General features: G+C 35.2%; 1 protein-coding gene and 1 long non-coding RNA gene across 9 annotated transcripts in view; one reads left to right on the top strand and one right to left on the bottom strand.

Moving 5' to 3' along the window:
• The window catches only part of LOC145801900 (uncharacterized), a 117,016-nt gene extending 114,784 nt beyond the window's left edge, over positions 1–2,232 (bottom strand). Inside the window, exon 1 of the long non-coding RNA XR_014343722.1 lies at positions 2,026–2,232. This is a non-coding gene — a long non-coding RNA (uncharacterized LOC145801900). The remainder of the gene's footprint in view (positions 1–2,025) is intronic.
• Positions 1–18,178, top strand: part of LOC145801898 (uncharacterized) — a 598,157-nt gene that overhangs the window by 133,607 nt on the left and 446,372 nt on the right. The window lies entirely within an intron of this gene.

Below are 18,178 nucleotides of genomic sequence, written 5' to 3'. Positions count from 1 at the left end.
AAAACCTCAATGGAGGTGAGTGCAATTTACCCAGCTTATAATAGTTATTGTTTTCACTTATTTTTCAAATAAAATTTTTATTTATGAACAATTAATTGAAAATACAAAATTCATAAATTTTTAAGTAGATTACAAAATTACCATTTAGGTAAATTCTAAATACACGTAATTTTCTAAGAGCATCTCCAACGGTAGTAGGCATTTTACCTATCTAAATATTACTATAAAGTATATATTTTATTTTGCCTATCAACTGTTTTATGTTTTTACTCCAACCATGCTCTTTATTTTAGCTATTAATCCAAATACTATTAATTTATAAAATGCCACGTCAACAACAAAGATGGAGGGAAATGATCCTAATGATTGAATACATTTTGCCTAGCGTTGAAGGCTAGTTACATGTAACTAGTGAATATGAGTTCAGCCAAAATGCCTAATCATATGCCTAGTGCGTTGGAATTGAAAAAAGTTAATCACACTAGGCATTTTAACTAACAAGTATTATATGCCTAGTGCATTGGAGATGCTCTAATACTAACTATAAGTTCAATGGTTCAACAAGTCTAAGACAGGTCTAAGTAGTTCAATTCAAAGATATTAAAGTCAAATTAGAATTTTTATCTATTTTTATCCATGATACAGACATTGGCTAACAAAATGATTTATATCAAAAAAAAAAAAAAAAAAAAAAATTCTCTATACGTTTAGACAATATTTATAGATTTATATTTTTAATTATATATAGATTGATTTCTCTTATATATATAATTAATTATAGCTAGAATATTTAAATTTATTAATTTTCAAACTAAAATGTAAAAGATGTTGGTTTATAGTGTTGGATAGGACAAATACAAAGTATTAAATGGAATTGGGTTAAGATAAGTTGGTACAAATGTTGTAATTTTTAGTTTGTGAATAACTAAACTTATGTCTGACCTTAGGTTTATATTTTAAGAGAATTGCGTATCAGTGAGGCAAAATAAAAAATTTTGCACTATATATTTGTATCGTTTGGATGAAAGTTTGACACATAAAAGACTTGCATCAAACACAAGACATACTTGACCCCAATGAAAATGACATTTTTTTTAGCCATTTTCTAATTGATTTGATATTTTTCCTCATATTCTTAATAGTTGACCTAATTTTAACCTTGCACCACATGTCTAACCATTCCATGTTTTTATGATCACATGAAAGATAATCCTTTCGATGAGATTATTTATAAGGGGTTAGTTTAGTTAATGAGGATAAAAATTATAGAATATAACCGGTATAGATTCTAACAAAGTTCGGTTAGAGGTTGATTGTAGAATTGAAAATTGTAAGGGTAATTGGGGGAAGGGGAACAAAAAATTGTGTCTAGGAAGAGAACTAAAAACACGAGTTGAAAGTGGTTAACCAGAGGAGTGAAATGATTAGAGGTGGACCTTGATGCGGGTTAGAGATGACTTCATTTTGGATGGCTTGGGAAAAGGGGTTAATGCTTATTCTTTTTACAATTTAAAAAAAAAATTTATTTCATTCTCCAATTTATTTTTGATTTTAGCAAATTTTAAATGAATTTTATTATGTAATTGTAAATTAAAAATTTCATTTGTTATGTCATTTGAGAAAATCTAATATAAAAGTATATATTATTTATCTTGTATGCTAAATGTAAATTTTAGAATTCATTCAATGTTTTTGCTCTAAAATGTTACTAATCCACGTAATGACATATATATATTAGTTAATACTTAAAATAAAATATTAATAACAACACAATTAAAACACGACTTTAGTGCAATTTAAATGAAAACAACTCATTCACATAATTTTTACTATTTTTTCCTTTAAATTTTAAAATTATTACTTTAATTTTTAAGATAAAATTTTAATTATTTGTTTAAGACCGTGCATAGCATGAGTTTTAGGTTAGTTTATATATACACAAAGGGAGATTACTTTTATTTTATGTAGGGTCAAATCTAAAATGAGAAAAGAAAAAATTAAACATAAATATAAAAAAGAACATACCTTTAGAAGTTGTATCATTACACTGACTCAAATGCCCACGGTTGTTTCCTAATCAGCACTTTCAACCAATTATTTCCAATGCTCTCTTGCTCTTCCTTAATTTTCTCGACAGATTCCTCAACAGAGAAATGACAAACGTTTACCTCAATCAGCTGCAAAGTGAGTATATCCCCCAAACTAGATGGTATTTCCTTGAGAGATGTACACCTGTCCAACAACAAGTGTTGAAGGCTTGGAAAGTGACTAGAGCAGGTGATCCATTGCTCAACACTGTGGTCCTTCAGTTTCAAGAATTTGAGTCGAGGAAAACCACCATCAGTTGTTGCCCATTGCCGTCCCCAACCAGCAAAATATTCTAATTTCAGAAGCTCAAGGTTGGGTAACAACATCCCAAGGATTGATATATCCTCGCACTTTATGTTTGTAGATTTCAAGGTTAGCCTTTTAACATTTGTAGGAAACTTGACCTCTCGGAAATTAGTTGGGTACGAGAACCCACCCGTTAGCTTCAAAGTCTCAAGGTGTCTTAAAAATTCTAGATTAAGAGACATCAAATTCCCTGAATCTGACAACAGATGTCCAGAAATTCCCAGCTTTTTAAGAAAAGGAGTTCTTGCCAATAAATTTTGAACATGTCCACAGGGTTTTAAGTTTGCGATGGTTTGTAGGTTTTCTAATATAGAGGGATGGTTGTGATCTGTTACTGCTTCTTCAGAACATAAATATTTTGCTCGCCCTTTAGCATAAAGATGCCTCAATTTTGTAATATTCCAAACATTACATGGCAGAATAACCGCACTCCATGGTGGAGAAATAATAATGAGTGTTTCTAGGTTTGAGAGATTGGATATTGATGGTGGTAATTCACAGGGATATTTCAAATTAATTGCCAAATACCTCAAATTAACAAGTTGTGTTAATTCTCTTGGAAAGAAGGCATTGTTATAGCATATTTCGAACACTCTAAGAAGTTTGAAGGTCCAACAAATAAACGAGCACATATCACCAAACGGATTGTCGTTGAAACTAATTCTTTTCTCAAACTCATTTTTGAAGCACAATAATGATTGAACAACTGTTGGGGAATAAGCCTGTAAGAGAATATGATCAAAGCTTAGTATGAAGTAAGAAAGGATGCACAAGCGGGGTTGGTTAGTTGTTTCGTAATTACTTGAAGAAGAAGGAGAAACGTCTTTATAATTGTGAGTCCACTGTAGGAAATTAATTTCCCTAGCTTTCTTCAAGCATAAATCACGCAACAAATCATGCATACGACATGCTTTAATTCGACCATCAAACCTTTTTTGAGCAACAATTACCAGACTTCTCTGAATTAGATCCATTAAGTAATCCTCTGCTACTTCCTCCAAGCTTCTCTGCCCAATTTTTTGTATAAACCCCTCGGCTACCCACAAACAAATTACCTTCTGCACCGGGATTTCTTGGTCTTCTGGAAATGCTCCTAAATAGAGAAAGCATGGTTTCAAGTGGCCAGGCAAGTGATTGTAACTTAGTGCTAGTGTGTCCAAGTACTGGTTTGGATCACTAACAATGTATGAGCTTACACTTTGGGCAACTTGTATCCATGACTCTTGTGTCTTGATGTTCTTTGCAAGAAGTCCTGCTATTATAACAATTGCAAGTGGAAGCCCTTCACATTTTTTCATTATTTGCTTCCCAATTTTAATCAGTTCTGGAGGGCAACTTTCATTATGAAACACCTTCCGTTGTAATAACTCCCAACTCTCTTCTTCAGTAAGAAAACGCAGACAATGAGGATGGCAATCAGGTGAGGCATGCATAGACAACTCTTTGAGCCGACTAGTGAACATTACTCTACTTCCATTGTCGTCATTGGGGAAATACATTTTAAGATCGACCCAGGCACCAATATCCCATAAATCATCAATGACAATGAGATATCTCTTGCCTTTTAATTGCTTGTACAACTTTTCGCCTAGCTTCTCATTGGTCATGTTTTTAATTTCATTGGTAAAGACGACATTAACAGAACGTAAAATGTCCAACAACATATCTGTTTTTCTGGGTGATTGAGAAGCATAGGTCCATGCACGAATATGAAAGTAGTGTGTGATGTAAGGATCATTGTACAGCTTTGTGGCTAAAGTTGTCTTACCGAGTCCAGGCATCCCAACAATTGATATCATTTGTAGCTGCTTCTTCCCTCCAGCAAGTAGCTGTTTTATAGTCAACACCTCATCATCAAAGCCCACTGTAATTTCTTCATCTACCATGGTTCTGTTCTCCATTGACATTGACACTGACGAATGGACTCCATCATTGAAAGACTTACAATCTTGTAGGAGTTGGATCTGATTTATCTGGTCATAAAACTGCACCACTTTTGCCTCGATCGTCTTAATCTCTTCCATGATATTTATGCCAATTAAAATATCAAAAAAACTGTCACCGTTGTCGTTGCTGTCCCTCTGCCCTGGAACGTCAACATCAAAAGAACGGATGAGTTGTCTCGTCTTGCAGATCACAAGATAAATTTGCATCGGCAGGTTTTTGGGTTCATAGTTCAGCTCATGCTGCTGCTGCTGCTGCTGCTTCTCTTCCAAATCCTTGAGAATGGTTGCTAGGAATCTTAGCCGATTGTAAAAAGAGTCGATATGATCAATCTGATCTGCGGGCAAATTGCACGCCTTACTGATCATTAGATGATTCAGTTTCTCCAGGGCAGAATAATTTTCACCCATGTCCCTCTCGAATCTCTCTCTCTCTTTCCGTATCTCTATCTTTCTTTTTTTTTTCTCTCTCTCTCTCTTTCTTCCTTTGTCAAACCAATCCAATACAGTGTTTCGATCATCGAACACTGTACTGGTTCCATATCCCGATTTCGGTGCTCTGCTATCTCTCTCTCTTTCCATCTCTCTATCTTTCTTCTTTTCTCACTTTCTCTTTCTCTTTCTCTTTTTCTCTCTCTTTCCATAGCCCGATTTCGGTGCTCTGCTATCTCTCTCAAGTTTTGTGTTCTGAAGACGGAGTTCAATCAGAAAAGACTTTGTGGGTGTTTTGCAGGAAAAAAAACAGTAAAGAAAGATCTTTCAGAGTAAATAAGGAGCAAGTGGCTCTTGAGTTGGGATCCAAAAGGAAACATTGAAAGCAGAATTGCAATGCCAAAAGTAAAGGTGAAGATAAAACAAAGAGGAAATCTCTTGCCTCTTAAATTTTTACGTATTTTTTTTAATTTAATTATCAGATTTTGATTAATATTAATTTTATATTTAAATTTTTGAAGTTTTAATTAATTTGATCCCTACATCACATTCTGTCTATAATTACATGGAGAATGTATTGATTCGACACCAAAATTTATTTAAAATTTTATTTTACCCTCAAAATTATACCTTAAAAATCAATTTGCCCCTCAAATATATTAAAAGAAAATTAAATTTAAATATTTAATAAATAATTTTTTATCTCAATAATGAAAAACTTAAATTTTAAATAATATATACTTTGTAAAAATAATAATAAAAAATATAAAAATGCTCATTTAGAATTATCTTGAGACTATGAAGTATAGATAAAACGACAGACATGTCATACGCATACCAAATACTTACCGATGTGTGATATTTCTGCATAAGTACCAGGTACACAAAACACATACTCAAATTTTTTCTTCTTAATTTTTAGCGTACCCAAACATATCTAGTATATATCCAATTCGTGCCGTACCTCAATCGAAACAATATTTTCTTCTACTACAAAGATAAAATACATTTTACTAGATTTCTTTTTCATTTTTAGTTTTGTATTTAGTATGGTTTTAAAATTAGGTTATGGTTTGTAAATATAATGATATTTAATTTTGGTTTATTTTATACCTGTACTTTTGGCATTAAATGGCAATTGTATGTTAGATTTAACAAATTAAACCATTTAATCAAGTTTTGTATTATTCCAAATTAAAAACAAATATTTTTTTACAAACATATTAAGCTATACTCGTACCCTACTTCTTTTTGGATTTTACTATATCGACATACCTGTATCGTACCAATACTAATACTCATATCCATACCTGTGCTTCATAGGTCTCAAATTATCTCGAGCCAATCCTGAAAAAACTTATTGAGCCAAAAATTTCTTGGCTACTCTATGTGTGTGTGCAAGCGCAATTGTAACTAGTTTATTATCCAAATTAATTTTAATAGAATTGATCGACTAATAGTAATTTTAAAATTGAGTGGGAAAAAATTTCAAAATTCGGTCAGTACTCGGTACAAGTACGACATGTTTGTCGAAGTACCCATGCGTCGTAGTCTCAAAATAATTCTAAATGAGGATTTTTATTTTTTAGTTTTTTGCAAAGTATATATTATTTAAAATTTAATTTTTTCATTATTGAGATAAAAATTTATTAAATATTTAGATTTAATTTTTTTATATTTGGACGGCAAATTGATTCTTAAGGTATAGTTTGGGGCGTAAAATAAAATTCTAAATGAATTTTGGTGCCACGTCAACACATTTTATCCAATGATAAACAGAATGTGACAGCATGGGCTAAATTGATCAAAATTTTGAAAGTTTGAGTGTAAAATTAACATTAATCGAAATTTGAGAGTCAAATTAAAAAACACGTGAAAAGTTGTGGAGCAAAATGATATATCCTCTAAAACAAAAGCAAAGAGCTTTACTTATATAAAAGTGAATCACCACCTTCTAGTCTTTGTGCTTTAAATAAATAAAGGACAACGATATAGAGACACATTAGTTACTCGTTTTCAAGATTCAATAATGTGTAAAGAATATAATTAGTTAATAATTAGATAATACATGAAAGAGAGTGATACTTTTAATATTTTAATTGATTACCACATTACTAAATTTAAAAATTAAGTCTAATTTTTGATTTCGAATAGCAATACTCATAAATAAATGTAATTATAAAGATCAATAATGTAATCAAATTTAAGTTCTCAATTCACCGACTATTTATTGGGTGTTGGTATAAATTTTTATTATTTTCATAAATTTTTAAACTATATCATGTAGAGAAAGAGAATTAGGAAATTACAAATATATATATATATATATATATATACTTATTTTTATTAAGTAAAATCGTTGAAAAAAATATATTTCACTCATTAAATTCAATATAAGTGTATAGAAAATATCTAAAATATATATTTTTATTAAATTTGATGGCTAAAATATATTATTCTGATAGTTTTACTATGATTTAGATTAAAAACATATAAAAATTTTAAAAACTTAAAATTTATTTTGTTATAAAGTTTAAATATTAATTTATTTATTTTTTTAATTTTTCTAAAAGAGAATTTAAATTTTTTTTTAGATGGGCAAAAGAGAATTTAAACTATTCCAATAAATTTGTTTAAGGCACCAACCTGTAACATGCGCCTACCTTTGACTGGGCCATATGAATGACTTTTTTGTTGCAATGCACCGGGAGTGTTCACACATTTTTTTTTTTTTTTAAGCACTATCAATGTCAATTTTTTTATTTTATATAATTTTTGTTTACAACACATCAACATACTAAATATAATTTTTGTTTACATCACATCAACATGCTAAATGTATTTTGATCCTATCTGAGAGGATAATTTTTGTGAAAATTGGGCCGAGCTATGAGAAGGACTTTATGGCCCACAGTGCGAAGGACTGGGTAAAAAGGCCGAAAAGTTACTTCGGCCCAAGAATTGTAAAGCTACTTCGGTCCGGGCAACTTGGAGCTAGGCCGGTCTCCGAGTTAGTCCGGTCATGATGTATTCTGAATAGATCGGTCTAGCGGTACCTTTGAGTTAGACCGGTCTTGGAGTTATGCCGGTCGCGATTTGTTAGTTCGGTCCAACCATGCCATGTGTTGTGCATGAGAAGCCGACGTAAGAGAAGTGAAAGGAAGAACTAGTTCGGCTTATTCTGCGGCTATACATAGCCGTGGGTACTTCGGTCAAATGGTAGTTCGGCTATGGTAAAAACCATCCCACTTGGTTTAAGCAGTGGGCGGTGTAAAAGGATAAGCATTATCCTTTAGGAGTATGAATCCTAGGAGGACTCTGCATGGAGAAGTAGAAGTCCTACTAGGATTGTGCCACTCGAAACTTATAAAAGCTCACAAACATCACCTTGGAGGACGTAACACACAATTTTGCTTTCTGAATACATTGAGCTTTGTCTATTTGTCAAGTTTGCTAACTTAGGCATCGGAGAGGTTTTTGGCACACACCCGCCGGCTAGCTCACGTTTGTGTTTTCAGGTGACAAAGCGACGTCGTACGGAGGAGCGTAGACTTAGTCAACAGGATTATACGAGGAGAATTATTTCTTTCCCGTACACTATCCATTTCATGAAAAAATTTCATTACACATTTAATGGCTAAAAAAAAAAAAAAATAAATTTATAACTATTTTAAATTAAAAAAGATCATTAACACTCACCATTAAACTAATATAATAGAACCTCTCAATTATAAATATGCAATAGAAAATATCACAATTCCTAAATTAATAACCAATGCCTATAATAGAGCTTCTAAGTTTTTGGTGCAATCCGTATAATATTCATTTCGTTTCAAATTATTTATTTGGCATAGAAAACTAGAATTTTCTCATATTGAATTTTTTTATTTTTTTCACTAATTAAAAAATGTTTTTAATTATTTTTCATTTCTTCACTACTATCTTTGTTGGTTTCCATTGAATATGACCAAACCATCTAAATTTATTCTCTCTCAACTTCTTCTATCAGTGCTACTGCTGCTCAGTCCTGAATCTACTCATTCCTAATTTTGTCTTCTCTAGTCTTGCCACACATCCACCTTAACATCATCATCTCAGCAACACTCATCTTATCTACATGTTGTTTCTTGGTTGTCCAACACTCCGTCCCATACAACATCGCTGGTCTAATAGCCGTTCTATAGAACTTTCCTTTTAGTCTAGTGGGTGCATGTCTATCGCACAGTACCCCAGACGCACTTTTTCACTTAATCCATCCCTCCTTAATTCTATGGACTACGCCTGCATCAATCTCCCTTGTCGTTGTGATAATTGACCCTAAATAACGAAAATATTTACTTTTAGGTAGTTGTTGGCTCTCAATCTTCACTTCTCCTTTGCTTTCATTGTTACTATTACTAAATTTATACTCCATGTATTCTGTCTTAGTTCTGCTTATCTGAAATCCTTTAGATTCAAGTGTTTTTCTCCAAATCTCCAACTTTGTGTTAACTCCTTCTCTAGTCTCATCCACTAACACGATATATCTGCAAAAAGCATACACGATGGCACATTATCGTGAATATTTCTCGTCAACTCATCCATAACTAAAGTAAAATGATAAGGACTTAAGGTAGATCCTTGGTGCAACTCTATAGTAATTGAAAATTCATTTGTCACTCCAGCAGACGATCTAATAGTGGTCACCGCTTCTTCATACGTATCCCTAATTACATCAATGTAACCTTTTGTTACCCTTTTCTTCTCCGACACTCACTAGATTATATTCTGAGGTACTCTATCATATGCTTTCTCAAGATTGATAAACACGATATGAATGTCTCTTTTCTTTTTTCTATACTTTTCTATTAGCCTCCTCAAAAGATAGATCGCTTTCATTGTTGACTTACCAGGCATAAACCTAAACTAATTCTCTGACACCTCTATTATATCTTGCAATCGATGTTCCATCACCCTCTCCCACACTTTCATTGTATGACACATTATCTTGATTCCTCTATAGTTGTTGCAATTCTGGACATCTCCTTTATTCTTATAGATTGGCACTAAAATATTCTTCATCCACTCATTTGGCATGTTCCTAGTCAACAAAATCTTACTAAACAACCTAATCAACCAAGCAATCCCCTTCTTACCCAAACACTTCCAAGCTTTAATAGGGATATCATCGGGTCCTGCAGCCTTACTCAATTTCATCTTCTTAAGTGCAATCTCCACTTCAAAGCTCCTAATCCTGCGAAAGAACCTATAGTCTTGGTTTTCCTGATTGCTAGCAATTTTCTCCCCTATTAACGTACCTCGATGTTCCTCGTTTAACAGTTTCTCAAAGTAGTCCTTCCACCTCTCCTTAATCTCATCATCTTTCACCAATATCTTAGAATCCTCACTCTTGATGTACTTAACTTGATTAAAATCTCTTGTTTTCCTCTCCCTAATCTTAGCAAGTTTGTATACCCTCTTCTCTCCCTCCTTACTATCTAGTCTAGTGTATAGGTCATCATAAGATTTCAACTTAGCCTCTCTCATTACTTTCTTGACCTCTTTATTAGCCAATCTATAACTCTTAAGGTTTTTCTTAGTTCTATCCTTCTACCACTCTTTAAAGTACTCTTTTTTCGCCTTAACCACCACTTGAACCTCTTCCTTCCACCACCAAGTTTTCCTAGAGTTGGGTCCATTTTCTTTCAACTCACCAAGAACATATTCTCCTCATAGAATTAGCCATCGAGTTCCATATAGTGTTATCATCATCTTCAAAGTCCCAAGTACTTTCCTTGTCCATTCTATTCTGAAATATTTCTATTTTATTCCCTTTTAAATTCCACCATCTCATTCTACAACACCCATTATCCTTTCTAACTTGGTATTTCCCTTTAAAGCATAAATCTAGTACCAAAATCCTATTTTAAGACGTCAATTTGGTGATCCGGGCTTAGACCCGACTCATTTATTGCTTTCGAATCCAAAAAACCACATCTGTAGAGGTCGTCCTTTCTTTTTCTCTTGTTGAATTATGGCTTGAGAGTCGACAACATCCTTGGTGGTGTCGACACTGCCTTCTTTTCTTTGTTTTGTTTTGCTCTTGGGGTTGACACCAACCTTGGTGGTGTTGACACCACCTTGTTGCTGTACTCTTGGTGTAGCTACTGAAATTTAGGGTCAACACTAGTCTTGGTGGTGTCGACACTTACCTTGTTATTGACCTCTGGGGTCGACACCAGTCTTGGGGGGGTCAACCCTTCCATCGTTACTTTGTCCTAGGTTATATACTAAAATATAGGGTCGACACCTCAAGTTCTTATGGTCGACCCTTCACTTGTTGTTTTCTTCTGGGTTGCATTCTGAAAAATAAGGTCGACACCACTGTCTCCTGGGGTCGACTCTTGTCTGCTGCAAAACATTAGTGTCTCATCTGACGACCCCGTCACGTGTAATATTTTACATTTAATTAATCAAAGGTGATTTGGATTTTAATTATTTATTATTCTGTATTAATTGTGGAATTGATGTCACAAACCAAACCTGGCCCTATAGGTTTAGCGTCGTAATCGGCCAGTAATCTTTGGATTACCAAAAGCCTCTTAGCGGAATAACATATAATTAGGGGCTGCGGAAGCAAATATACAAAATATACATAGTCCATTGAGCTGTGCTGACGTACACGGGACAGAAAGGAAAAACTTGATAAAATATACACATATGATGTCATGTCCATATGAGTCTTGCCATACCATGCAAGCATCACCAAAAGGGACCTAGCCCAAAATTCAAATAAACAAAACAAGGCAAAACATAAACATTCTTATCATGAAACACAAAAGTAACTCTTGACATGGTCCACAAAACTTGACTTCTATACATGGGAACCTCCCTAAGAGGCACGATGGGTGGCTCGACAAAAACAAGACTTAGGCCTTCAATTCTGGGCCTGATCACGCGCCTAGTCACCTACATACATAAATAATTATAGTGAGTTGGAGCCAAGTGAATAATAACAGAGTAAAGGGGTTAAATGAATGATGTCCATCACAGAGTCAGAAATCATAATTTATATCAGAAACAGATTCTTATCAGAAACAAATTCTTGTGTATATTCAGATTTCAAAGCAGAAACAGATTCATATACATGTTCATAGTCATATTCATATTCAGATTTTGCATAAGGTCATACGTCGTACACCCATTAGCACTAACAGATCATATACAGAGCATTAAAGGTCATACTTGTCAGTTCCATAAAGAAACCTCCGGTACCGGAAACTTGTAACTTGCTTGAACCACGGTATTATTATCCCTGGGCAAGGGCCTTGAAACCACGGTATTATTACCCCCGGGCAAGGGCTATGAGACCACGGTATTATTACCCCTGGGCAAGGGCCTTGTGCTCATAGACCACGGTATTGTTAACCCCGGGTAAGGGCCTTGTGCTAAGGATGCCACGAATACATTTCAATATATGGACAATCATTCATTGCTACAGAACATAGTATTTCAGAAAACAGATCATTGCTTGTCATATCATATCATAACACTACAAGAAAATACACTTTTGGCGACTAAAAAATTAGTCGCTAAAAGTATGGATTTTAGTCGCCGAAACACTTTGCCGACTAAATAATTTGGTCGCTGGCTTTGTCGAGGATACATAGTCGCCGAAGGAATTAGTGACTAAAATACATTTAGTCGCCATAAGTAGTACAAAATGCCGACTAACGTGTTAGTAGGCAAAAATAACAGGTATTAGCGACGGAAAGAGTCGTAGTCGCTGATAAGTGACATTAGCGACTAACATGTTAGTTGCCCAAACGGTTCATTAATTCCTTTAACTCAAATATTTAGCTACTAAAGTTTTTGTTGCCAAAAATTAAAATATCTACGGCGACGACATTATTAGTCACCAATAGTGCAACTTCAGCTACTACATGTTTAGTCAGCCATGATTCTTTTATTATGTTTTGGCGACTAAAACGTTAGTCGCCAAAAATATGTTGGATTTTAGCTACTAAACAGTTAGTCGCCATAACTGTTTTCGAGTTGTTTTGGCTGCTAAATATTTAGTCGCCAAAAGTCTTTTGAGTTTTAGCTACTACACATTTAGTCGCCATAACTGTTTTCCAGTTGTTTTGGCTACTAAATTATTAGTCGCCAAAAGTCGTTTGAGTTTTAGCTACTACACATTTAGTCGCCATAAGTGTTTTTTGATTCTTTTTGGCTACTAAATATTTAGTCCCCAAAAGATTTATTTCTTTTTAGCTACCAATTAATTTGTCACCAAAAGCATCATTTTATATTATTGTTTTGTTTGTTTCATTTTACTAAATTTCATCCAAACCTGTATGTATCCACCGCAACCTGTAATACCTATACAACCTATATATATTATCACCTATTTCGTAATGCATGTTTCACTTAGAACCATGAAACAAAAATGAACACCTGCTATATATATTCCAACTACAAATAATAATGTAAACTTATGTACGAACCAACTACATATATTCCAATTACAAATAATAACGTCATACATTCCAAATATGTTACCAAAATAATGTCCTCTATGCACAACATTTTTACTATACTATGCATTGTAATGACCATTTGACAAGGTACAAATTACTATAGTAATATGTACCACGACAAAAGGTAATCTATATTAATTAATACTAGAGCCATTAATACAAGCTGCAAAAATACTATGTACCCCACCATAAATTATATGTACGATGCATCCAAATTCCACGGTTCATTGATGCTATACCACCGGAGCAATTAATACAAGCCCCAAAAATACTTTGTACCCCACCAAAAATTATATGTTCGATGCATCCACAGTCCACACAAAAAGTATAGGACGACAAAAAACTTCCCAACTTTGCGTAAGTGTGAATTATCTTCCTTGCAAAAAATTAGAAGATCCACATGTCAATGCCAAAAGCCATATACACAACAAAAATTACACCCATTAGTTCCATTGTAAACAAAAAGTTATAGCCATCTACAAAACACAAATTGCAAGGATGTCAATTGTAATTGAAATTGTATGTAAATATAGTTTGAATTTAGGAATTTCAATATAGTTTCTTTACATGTTAACTTGAATTTAAAGTGCAAAGAAATTTCCAAGTCAACCCCAACTCAAGTTTAGTCTAATGTGTCAACATATATATATTTTATTCATAACTGTACATATATAGAGATGCTTATAGAACATATATATATTGCTAAGCTTTAATATATAAGCTTTGATATATTTGTATAAGCTTTATACATTTTTCACGCCAACTCACAACGTACACGTGCTAATTACATCCAGTCTGTCCCCATAGGTCATATTTAGCACGAGGAAGCTACCTGTGCCATCAATACATTGGTTCAGGGGCTGCTCTCAATTTTCGGCCCTCGAAGGCCTTTTTTCGGCCAAGTTTATGGCGTTTTTCATGCCAACTCCCAACGTACTCGTGCTAATTACGTCCCATCTGTTCCCACAGGTCCTATTTGACACAAGGAAGCTACCCGTGCCATCCCCGCAGTGCTTCGGGGGTTGCTCTCAATTTTCGGCCCTCGAAGGCCTTTTTTCGGCTAAGTTTATGGCGTTTTTCACGCCAACTCCCAACGTACACGTGCTAATTATGTCCCGTCTGTCCCCACAAGTCCTATTTGACACAAGGAAGCTACCCGTGCCATCCTCGCAGTGCTTCGCGGGCTGCTTTCAATTTTCGACCCTCGAAGGCCTTTTTTCGGCTAAGTTTATGGCGTTTTTCACGCCAACTCCCAACGTACATGTGCTAATTACGTCCCGTCTGTCCCCACAAGTCCTATTTGACACGAGGAAGCTACCCGTGCCATCCCGGCAGTGCTTCGCGGCCTGCTTTCAATTTTCGATCCTCGAAGGCCTTTTTTCGGCTAAGTTTATGACATTTTTCACGCCAACTCCCAACGTACACGTGCTAATTACGTCTCGTCTGTCCCCACAGGTCCTATTTGACATGAGGAAGCTACCCGTACCATCCCCGTAGTGCTTCGGGGGCTGCTCTCAATTTTCGGCCCGCGAAGGCCTTTTTTCGGCTAAGTTTATGGCGTTTTTCACGCCATCTCCCAACGTACACATGCTAATTACGTCCCGTCTGTCCCCACAAGTCCTATTTGACATGAGGATGCTACCCGTGCCATCCCCACAGTGGTTCGCAGGCTGCTCTCAATTTTCGGCCCTCAAAGGCCTTTTTTCGGCTAAGTTTATGACGTTTTTCATGCCAACTCCCAACGTACACGTGCTAATTACGTCCCGTCTATCCCCACAGGTCCTATTTGACATGAGGAAGGTACCCGTTCCATCCGCGTAGTGCTTCGGGGGCTACTCTCAATTTTCGGCCCTCGAAGGCCTTTTTTCGGCTGAGTTTATGGCGTTTTTCACGCCAACTCCCAACATACACGTGCTAATTACGGTCCATCTGTCCCCACACATCCTATTTCACAGGAGGAAGCTACCCGTGCCATCCCCGCAGTGGTTTGCGGGCTGCTCTCAATTTTCGGCCCTCAACGGCCTTTTTTTAGCTAAGTTTATGACGTTTTTCACGCCAACTCCCAATGTACACGTGCTAATTACGTTCCGTCTATCCCCCATAGGTCCTATTTGTCATGAGGAAGGTACCCGTGCCATCTGCGCAGTGCTTCGGGGGCTACTCTCAATTTTCGGCCCTTGAAGGCCTTTTTTCGGCTAAGTTTATGGCGTTTTTCACGCCAACTCCCAACGTACACGTGCTAATTACGTCCCGTCTGTCCCCACAAGTCTTATTTGACACGAGGAAGCTACCCGTGCCATCCCCGCAGTGGTTCGCGGGCTGCTCTCAATTTTCGGCCTTTGAAGGCCTTTTTTTCGGCTATGTTTATGACGTTTTTCACGCCAACTCCCGACGTACACGTGCTAATTACGTCCCATCTGTCCCCATAGGTCCTATTTGACACGGGGAAGCTATCCATGCCATCCCCGCAGTGCTTGGGGGGGCTGCTCTCAATTTTTGGCCCTCGAAGGCCTTTTTTCGGCTAAGTTTAGGGCGTTTTTCACGCCAACTCCCAACGTACACATGCTAAATATGTCTCGTCTATCCCTAAAAGTCCTATTTGACACAAGGAAGCTACCCATGCCGTCCCCTTAGTGCTTCGGGGGCTGCTCTCAATTTTCGTCCCTCGAAGGCCTTTTTTCGGCTAAGTTTATAACGTTTTTCACGCCAACTCCCAACGTACACGTGCTAATTACGTCCCATCTGTCCCCACAGGTCCTATTTGACACGGGAAAGCTACCCATGCCATCCTCGCAGTGCTTCGAGGGCTGCTCTCAATTTTCGGCCCTCGAAGGCTTTTTTTCGGCTAAGTTTATGGCGTTTTTCACGCCAACTCCCAATGTACACGTGCTAATTATGTCCCGTCTATCCCCAAAAGTCCTATTTGACACAAGGAAGCTTTCCGTGCCATCCCTGCAGTGCTTCGGGGGCTGCTCTTAATTTTCGGCCCTCGAAGGCCTTTTTTCGGCTAAGTTTATGATGTTTTCAGCTGAATTACATCATTTGTATAATGCTTTAGCTGAATTAGACTATGTTTGCCTTTTTATCAGTGAATTAAGGTATGAACTCTTCATCAACTCAATTTTCCACTTCAAGAATGATTGGTTTATATGAGCCAATCCACTACCTGGTTAGCATGTGGGAGAACACATTGAATTGATTTTAGCCTGAACACAGGCGCATCTGCAATTGAACAGGTGGATGCAAGTGTAGGCAACAAGGTGAGGATTCATGGATTTTTCCCCCTTAGTTTAATGAAATTTGGTTGTTTATTCCTATGGCTATATTGTAATCGATTTCCTTGATTTGATTCTCTAGTCTGAATATACTTCTTATGAGTCAATAAGCTCTTGGAAAACAACCAAGAACCAAAGAAAATGTGTGATAACGTGATTAGAATGCATGGCACACTCCGTCACCTTTCTCTCTTAGAATCTCTCTCTCCTAAGTTGTCAAAAGTATGGAACAAGGGGGTTTGGAGATAAGGAGAATGAAAGAGAAAAATGCACTATGCTCGTTGATTAACACATGCTTCTTGATTAAATGGTGGTTGAGGTTTGGTGTACAAAAAGATGCACTATGGAGAAGAATTATTTGTAGCAAATATATATTGGATGTGGGTAGTTGGCATTATGTCCATTGCAAACTAGAGTAATATCCTACTGAGGTTTTACTCAGATAATTGTCAAATAAGAGTTGGGGATGGCCATACACTGTTACAAAAAGAGTTAAAGATCACACTTTGACAAAAAAAAAGATCTCACTTTTATTGAAAGTGTGATAAAAAAAATTAGATTAATATTTTAATCACACTTAATTTGATTGAGTGTGATAATATTTATTTTTTATGTCACTTTTCAATTAAGTGTGATTATATATAATTTTTTTAATCACACATTTTAATTAAAGTGTGATTATATATACACTACTACTTTTTAATCACACTTTTTAAACAAGTGTGATTATATATATATTTTTTAATCGCACATTCTAATTAAAATGTGATTATTTATATATTTTTTAATCATACCTTCTAATTAAAGTGTGATTATATATACACTACTACTTTTTAATCACACTTTTTAAATAAGTGTGATTATATATATATATATTTTAATCACACATTTTAATTAAAGTGTGATTATATATACATTACTACTTTTTAATCACACTTTTTAAATAAGTGTAATTATATATATATATATATGTATATTTAATCACACTCCCTAAATAGGTGTGATTGTATAAAATATTTCAATTTGATTTTTATATAAAATATACAATTCCCAAATCTGCGCCTCTATTCTACCCATGAATGATAGAGACAACTCACTACTAGAAACGGAGGCTTTAGACACAGAACATTTTGCAACGGTTTGAAAATCGTCGCAAAAAGCATGATTTTGTGATGGCAAAAAAAATCGTCGCGAAATTAATTTTTTTGCGACGGCATTTGACTATCGCAAAAAAGGCATCAACTAAATACCATTATTAGAGACCAAAAATCTAAGGCTGTGACAAAAAGTAATATTATACGCAACGGTGCATTACCTATCTTTTTTGTTTTTTTTTCTTTGCAATGCCTTTTGTTAATCCGTCGCAAAAGATTTTATTTTGCTCATTAATGATGGTCCTTAAACTCGTCGCAAAAACTTAATCCATAATTACCTTCGCTCCCTCTCCCACCCCCTTTCTTTGTCTCGCTCATCCCTAAACTTTCAGACTTCTCTTCGAATTAAAAAAAAAAAAAAAAAACTCACTATTACAAAAACATTTAAAGATCACACTTTGATAAATGAAAGTATCTCACTTTTATTAGAAATGTGATAAAAAAAATTAAATTAATATTTT

Source organism: Camellia sinensis, chromosome 11 (assembly GCF_055761805.1).
Source record: "Camellia sinensis isolate YWXY chromosome 11, ASM5576180v1, whole genome shotgun sequence".
In the NCBI taxonomy this organism is placed as follows: domain Eukaryota; kingdom Viridiplantae; phylum Streptophyta; class Magnoliopsida; order Ericales; family Theaceae; genus Camellia; species Camellia sinensis.
This window is presented reverse-complemented; position numbering and strand designations above follow the sequence as displayed.